The sequence below is a fragment of the Triticum dicoccoides genome, chromosome 7A (assembly GCF_002162155.2).
Source record: "Triticum dicoccoides isolate Atlit2015 ecotype Zavitan chromosome 7A, WEW_v2.0, whole genome shotgun sequence".
Taxonomy (NCBI): domain Eukaryota; kingdom Viridiplantae; phylum Streptophyta; class Magnoliopsida; order Poales; family Poaceae; genus Triticum; species Triticum dicoccoides.
In genome coordinates, this window is record NC_041392.1 from 716,246,148 (window position 1) to 716,253,648 (window position 7,501).

A 7,501-nucleotide genomic window follows, 5' to 3' on the forward strand; every position below is an offset into this window, starting at 1 on the left:
AAACCCCAGCCACAGAAGTGCTGACGCGTGGATGTCTATTGGTCCCGGTTGGTGCCACCAACCGGGACCAAAGGGTCTCCTGACTGGGCTCTGCGCACTGCCCACGTGGAGGGCCTTTAGTCCCGGTTCTGGATTGAACCAGAACTAAAGGGGGAGGTATTAGTACCGACACTTTAGTCCCGGTTCCGGAACCGGGACTAAAGACCCTTACGAACCAGGACTATAGGCTCTTTTTCTACCAGTAAGCTGAAGTTTGTTGCTTGTTCATCGTCGTGCACCGCAGTCGACCGACAACGTACGTTACGTCGTCCACCCACGATAACCATGCATGCATGCATGATTGATTGATCCGTCGATGAAGGTAACGGCGTATGTCCAGGACGCAAGGTTGGCTAAGATGCCACGTAGGTCATAATCATGCCGTAATTTCGGCTGTCTGCGTGTGGACGATCAGTCAGCATCATGATCGACCGAGCAGAGCATCTGTCCTGCTAGCTAGGGGGGCATCTAACCATCAGTACCTATGATTACATATGAGATATGAGCACGTAAGTACAAACAAGTAAATTACATATCTATATCTATACCGTCATATAGTGTACGAATAGCTTGGAATAAAAACCGTTAGATGAAGCCGATTAGAAACATGGCAAATCCGAGTGTTGCTAACCGTTGAATCTTCTCATTACTTCACTAGATTCTGCTACGTGTACTATCTAGAAGATTTTGTGGTTGGACTTAAGCCATATATATGGACATTTTGCACAAAACTTAAAGTACACTTATACTTTATTCTAGACTCTCCCATACTCATACTCTCCTAATTTCTTTTTTCTGTCCACACAATCATTCATTTCTATTTTTATCCCGTATTCAAAGCTGTGCACTCTCATAAATCATACTACTTATCTTTGCAGACAGAACAATAGCTTTATAATAGCCAGAATAGATACCTAGACAAAACATGCTTGGTATATTTTTACGTGCTTTTGCATCTTATATGTCATGTATATGCCTCACAATTCCATTTGCATGTCATAATTAATACAATAACAATATGTCTATCTTTGGTTGTAATTTGATTATATGAACTCTGACAAGCTATGCACGTTTAACTTATTATGGATATATATACACACACACACACACACACATCTGACAAACAAAGAAAAAACACACGCACTAAGGCATTGGAGATTACACGTATGAATGACAGTTACACGGCACCAGCTGACCTATAGCATACATACGTTGGCATGTCAAGCTCCATCGTCGCCTTTAATCGGTTGGCCTAGTCTGGCCCAGCCTCGATCGGTCAGGCCAACTCCACCGCGCGATCCTATCCTGTTCGACCATATTTGTTTGGGGTAAAACGGATAAAGGAGGCGGCCCAGCGCGCGACGGTCCGGACCCATCTTGTCCGTTTTGTGTCCGGGCCGACTCATTTCGAGCGCAAACTTGCGCCGGGTTTGGATCGCGACGGACACCAAACGGACGCGCGTCTCGTCCGCGTCGGGGCCGCGTGGCAGGCGGCCACCTACCTCCCACCCGCCCATATCAATGCACACGAGCGGGCGGCCCCACCTGTCATCCGCACGTCGAACGATCGCCGTCCTTCTTTAAGTGAGAAGCGTGGATGGGTCGTCGTCCACACTGCCCCACGCTATCCCGCGGCCTCCTCGAAACCCAACAGCCCCGGTCCCAAACCCTACCCAACAACTCGCCGCCCGGCAGCCCGCAGCCATGGCCCGCAAAGGCAAGCACGACCGCGAGGCTGGTTCCTCGTCAGGACGCCGCCGCGGCTCGCCATCGCCACCACGCCGGCCCCCCGCGCCGCCCGCCTTCTCCATCGCGCCCACGTCCGCCGGTGAGCGCGACCGGCATTACGTCCGCTCGTCGGTGTGCCGCCGTTATTGGGAGACGAGGACGCCGCTCCCCTGGAGCGACATCCATCTCCCCATAACTGGCATCTCTCCGCCGACTGGGTCCTGATCCCGCCGGTCCCGACGAGCGGCCGTGCGCGCGACAAGGAGATCGAGCGTCGCCGCCGCCTCCTCCCCGACGACCTCTTCTACGACCCCAGGTACGCCCCCGACTCCGGGCTCTGGGACACCTGGTTTCGTGACGAGCACGACACCAGGCGCGCGTCATTCTTCGCCGGCACCTCGACGGGGCCGCGGCGGCCACGACAGGAGCGCGCAGCGCCTGCTCCCCAGGAGCGCGGGGCGTAGGCGGGTGCACGGCGTCACGCCCACGCCGTCGCCTTCGCCGTCTCCATCGCCACCATCACCTCCTCGCATGACGGAGGAGGAGGAGGCCCGTCTCATGGCGCGTGTCATGGAGGACTCCATGTACACGCATGATGAGCGGCAATGGGAGGGCCTGGAGGAGATGACGGCCCGCTCCGCTGCCGGCGATGTAGCCATCCCCGAGGAGGAGGAGCTGGTGGCCGCATTCCAGCAGCTGCTGGGCCAGGGGTGGGCTGGGCCTGCACTGCTCCGGATATGGCCGCCGGCGTGGGCGTGAACTTGTGCCCCACTCCGCCGCGGTCACCGGAGCGGGAGGCGTCGCCACGGGAGGAGGTGGAGCAGGCACCTTCGGCCGTCCAGCCCGCCCCCGTCTACCACGCACCGCCGGCCCACCTGTGGACGCCGCCGGCCTACGTCGACCTCGTTAGCGACGACGACGACACCGGCGGCCAGTGAAGACGGCGACGGCGACGGCACCGACGGGCGCAGCAGGAGCGCGCGGGAAGCGTTTTTTATTTTGTTTTTATATGTTAATTATGAAACTGGGCCTTTTAAGTGGCCGTGGAAACTGGGCCGTTTTGTGGCCGACCCCTATATATGTTTTATGTTTTTTTAAAATGTGTTTATTTACTTTTTTAGTTATTTTATTCTAGTTTTTATTTTTTTATTCACGTCCACCCCGGACACGATTTGGGGTGCGGCCGCGCGGTGGGCGCACGCACGACCCATCTGATAAAGCCGGACACAGACGAACCCATCGGCACCCCAAAGGGACAAAATCCGGCCAATCCGGACATTTGGGGTAGCGCGGTGGAGTTGGCCTCATGGTCGGTGGTGCTGACCCTGACCTAGCTTACAACAACACATGTCGTGGCAGTTGCATGTGATATATGCAACTTTGTTGCGACGACACCATGGCTGTGGGGCCCACATGGCCGGGGAGAGTGAATTGCACGTACAGTCCCTGTACTCGCTGGTTTGGTCCAGAACAGTCCTGGAACTTGCGCGTTGCCTTGTTACAATCCTGCTACTTGCGAAACTGGTCCATCGACGGTCTTGCGGCAGGCCCACGTACGTACACGACTACATGTCCTGCCACATCAGCACAGGCCGACGCGGGCCGATTCAGTTTTTGCAAAGGGGGCCCTTGCTTTCAGTCGAGTCCTGCACCCGTCGAGGTAGGCACAGGCAACGACGAGCAGCGGCAGCAGTTGATTGAGATCGGTGGCGATCGACAACGCGATAGCGAGCATTGAGGGAGAGAGTAGAAGGCGATCGGCGATGGCTGCCAGGACATAGCCACCGTGAGTCGTCATCGGCGGCGATGGTTCCCGTCCGGCGGCACGACAAGGGTCCTGTACCCAAATATGGTGAGTTCGTTTCCGGCTCATACCTCTCCTCTGGCTGTTGTTAGTAGGGAAATATTGTTTATTGATTTGGAGCCTTTCCATGATCATCAATTTAGTTCAAGTTGGTACTGATTTGGTTAGGGTTTGGATGCAGCCGTAGGGTTTTTGAATGGATAAACTGAAAAATTTGTTTTTCCTTTGTTTGACAGCACACGAAACTGATCACTTCACTGCATAGTTCGTTCATGGTGGATTTTTCATGGGGATAGGAGGCAATAGGTCCTATGTTAATGGAAGGAAGGTTTGTTATGATTATTGCGAGGCTGACATGACATGTATGGCCATGTTTGATGAGTTAATTGAGACATTGGGTTATGAAAGGAAAGCAAGTATTAACACGTACTTGTTGCTGCCTGGTATGCAAATCAATGAAGATGGTCTTCGATTGTTATCAAAGGACAATGACACAACCTGCATCAGGGCAATGGTTAGAGAGGGACATAGGTTTCTCATGTTTTATCTTGAGCATGGGGATAACATTACCACAGAAACATGGGATATTGTTATTGCAAACCCCACCCCTCAATTGCATGATGTTATCAGGCCTATGAAGTGCAACAGAGAGCAGGAGCATGAGAGTGTTTTGGAGCAGAGCAATGTGCCATACAGTCATGTTGATGAGGGTACAAAAGAAGGGACAAGTACATGCAGAGTGAGAGGAAAAGCAGAGAAAGAAGATGACGCGGGCAGTGATGATGAATCGTCTGACTCCGATTATGCTCCATCATTAGTAGATAGTGACTATGATCTAGAGGATGGTGATGAAGATTTGTTCATTCACAGGAAGCAGAATGGTGCGGAGAAGAAATGGAAAGGGAAAGGAAAAGAAGTTGTAGAAGATGACATTTCTGAAGATGATAGACTGGACCTTCCAGATTCAGATGAAGAAGACATGAAATTCAATTTCAAATACTTTATAGAGGCAGATGTGAATGAGCCAAAGTTCCATTTGGGTCAAGTGTTCTCGTCTATTGATCAGTTGAGAAAAGCAATTAGAGAGTACAGCTGCAAAGAGAGGTTGAACATAACATTTCCGAAGAATGACAAAACTAGACTTGGAGCTAAATGCAATGATGGATGTCCCTGGTATTTGTATGCATCATATGACAACAGGACACAATCAATTATGATCAAGACATTCATAGATGAACACACTTGTTGCAAGAAGTGGCAAGTAAAAGCTTTTACTGCCAGATATATAGCTCATAAGTATGTGGAGAAGATCAGAGCAGATGAGAAAATGACACTAAAGGGTTTAGGGTCACTAGTGCAACAAGAACGGAACATGAAAGTCAAGAGGGGAAAACTTGGTAGAGCTAGGAAAATTGCACACAACATAATATATGGAGATGAAATTGCACAATACAATAAGTTGTGGGACTATGGGCATGAGTTGAGGAGATCTAATCCAGGCAGCACTTTCTTTGTTGAGCTTGCCAATGATGGTCAATTTAGGAAATGTTACTTCTCATTTGATGCATGCAAGAGGGGTTTTTTATCATCTTGTAGGCCAGTTCTCTTTCTTGATGGAACCCATTTGAAGACCCAATTTGGAGGCATTCTCTTGACAGCTATTGGAATGGACCCCAATGATTGCATCTTTCCAATAGCTTTTGGTGTTGTCGAAGTTGAGAATACCAAAAGTTGGAGATGGTTTTTGACTGCTTTGAAAGAAGACTTACGCATTGCGAACACCTCGCAATGGAGCATTATGTCAGACAAGCAGAAAGTAAGATCATATGTCTCATGTATTTTATTAATGCTCACATGCATTTTATTGTTCTAATCAATTCTACATGCTTACATAGTTTTATTATCATAATTAATTCGGCATGCTTACATTGCTTTATCTCAACCAGGGATTAATTAGGGCTGTTAAGGAACTATTTAGTGACTCGGAGCATAGATTTTGTGTTAGGCATTTATGGCAGAATTTCACAAAAAACTTCAAAGGTGAAATCTTGAAGAACCAACTGTGGAGATGTGCAAGAAGTACTACAAAAGGTCAATTTAGGGCCAACATGGATCAGATGGTTATTTTAAATAAAGAAGCTCATGATTGGTTGGATGAGTTAGATCCGAAAACATGGGTTAGAGCTTCTCAAAATGAATTCCCTAAGTGTGATGTGTTATTGAACAATAATTGCGAGGTGCTCAACAAGTACATCTTAGAAGCAAGAGAAATGCCCTTCCTAAGCATGGTGCAGACAATAAAGGGGCAGATAATGGCAAGAATTTATTCGAAGAAGGAAGAAGCAGGGAAGTGGCATGGCAAGATATCTCCAAAAATTAGAAAAAGACTTGAGAGGCATGTGGAAGCTGCTAACACATGCACTGCTGACCCAGCATGACTTGGGATATTCCAAGTTAATGATAGAGGTGCTGATTTTGAAGTGGACATCAAGTCGAGGACTTGCAGCGCAGGAGATGGGATTTGACTAGAATTCCATGTTGTCATGGAGTGGCTGCTTGTAGGCATGAAAAAATACCTCCTGAAGAAATGGTGCACTCATGCTACTCCATTGAGACATATTTGAAAGCATATGAGCATATTATCATGCCATGCGGAGATGTGGCTGAGTAGCAGAGGATGTATGGCAGAGAAATACTTCCTCCACCAATTCTGAAAAAGAAGGGAAGAAGAAAGAAAAACAGGAGGCAACAACCAGAAGAGAAAGAAGGCAGGGCAGGGAGAAAAATGGGTAGAGGAGGGGCTGTTATCCATTGCAGCTATTGTGGTGCTGCAGGCCACAATATTGGAGGATGCACTGATTTCAAGCTTGGTTTGAGACCAAAGAAAAAGGGCAAGATAGTTAGAGCCGAGCCACCAGTTTCCTCTGATTCAGAAAATGAGGATCCTGTCCTAACACAGGTAATATCTCTAATAGCATGTATCATTTCCCATATATATATTTAATTAATTGTGTGTGTCATTTCCCAATGTATTTAATTAATAGCAAGTGTCATTATTAATATAGGAGCAAAATATGCACACCATGGGTTTGAGTCAACCAGAACATACTCCATATGAAGCAGAGGTCATTTCTACATTGATTGTTGAGGTTTGTTTGTATGTGCTTTCTTAGTGACATTTCTGAAATATTTATCTATGCCACATGCATAACTCAAATCCAATATTTAACATTGCAGACGCAGTCACGCCAGAGACAAAATGTGCAGCCAACTGCTTTACCAGAAAATGCTTTCATTCAAGCAAATGTCCAAATGCAGCCCCCTATGCAGGAGACAACTGCCACAATCCATGGAAATGTTCATAGGAAGAGAGAGGTTTTAGCTTTGGCCAAATTGAAGGCAGCTGCTGAGAGAAGGGAGGTTGCGGATCAAGCCAAATTTAATGCAGCAATGGCAAAGCTTAGAGAAGAAGAGAACAAATTAATGATAGCAACTCAGCGGAGAAAGCAAGAGATGGAAGAAAAGAGGCAAGGTGCTAAAGAGAGGAAAAAAGCAATACTGGAGGAGAAAAAGTTAGCAGCCGAGGCAAGAAAAAGAGCTGCTGAAGAAAAAAAAGGAAAGCTCAAGAGGAGAAATTTGCACTTGCCGAGGCAAAAAGGTTAGCTATGCAAGCCAAAAAGAGAGAAGCACTAGAGGCAAAGCAAAAGAGGTCGGAAGAAAAAAAAGAATTCAAGAAGAGAAGAAGAGAGAGGCAGAGCAAGCATATGAAAGGGAGGAAATGAATTTCCTGTTCATGCAACAAGAGGAGCAAGAAAGGCAGCAGAGATGGAAAGAATATCAGCAGCAAGAGGAGAAAGAAAAGCAAAAGGCCTGCGAGGAGCAGATGCAAGCAAAAGAAAAAACATGCGAGACAGAGGTTAATAGGGTTCA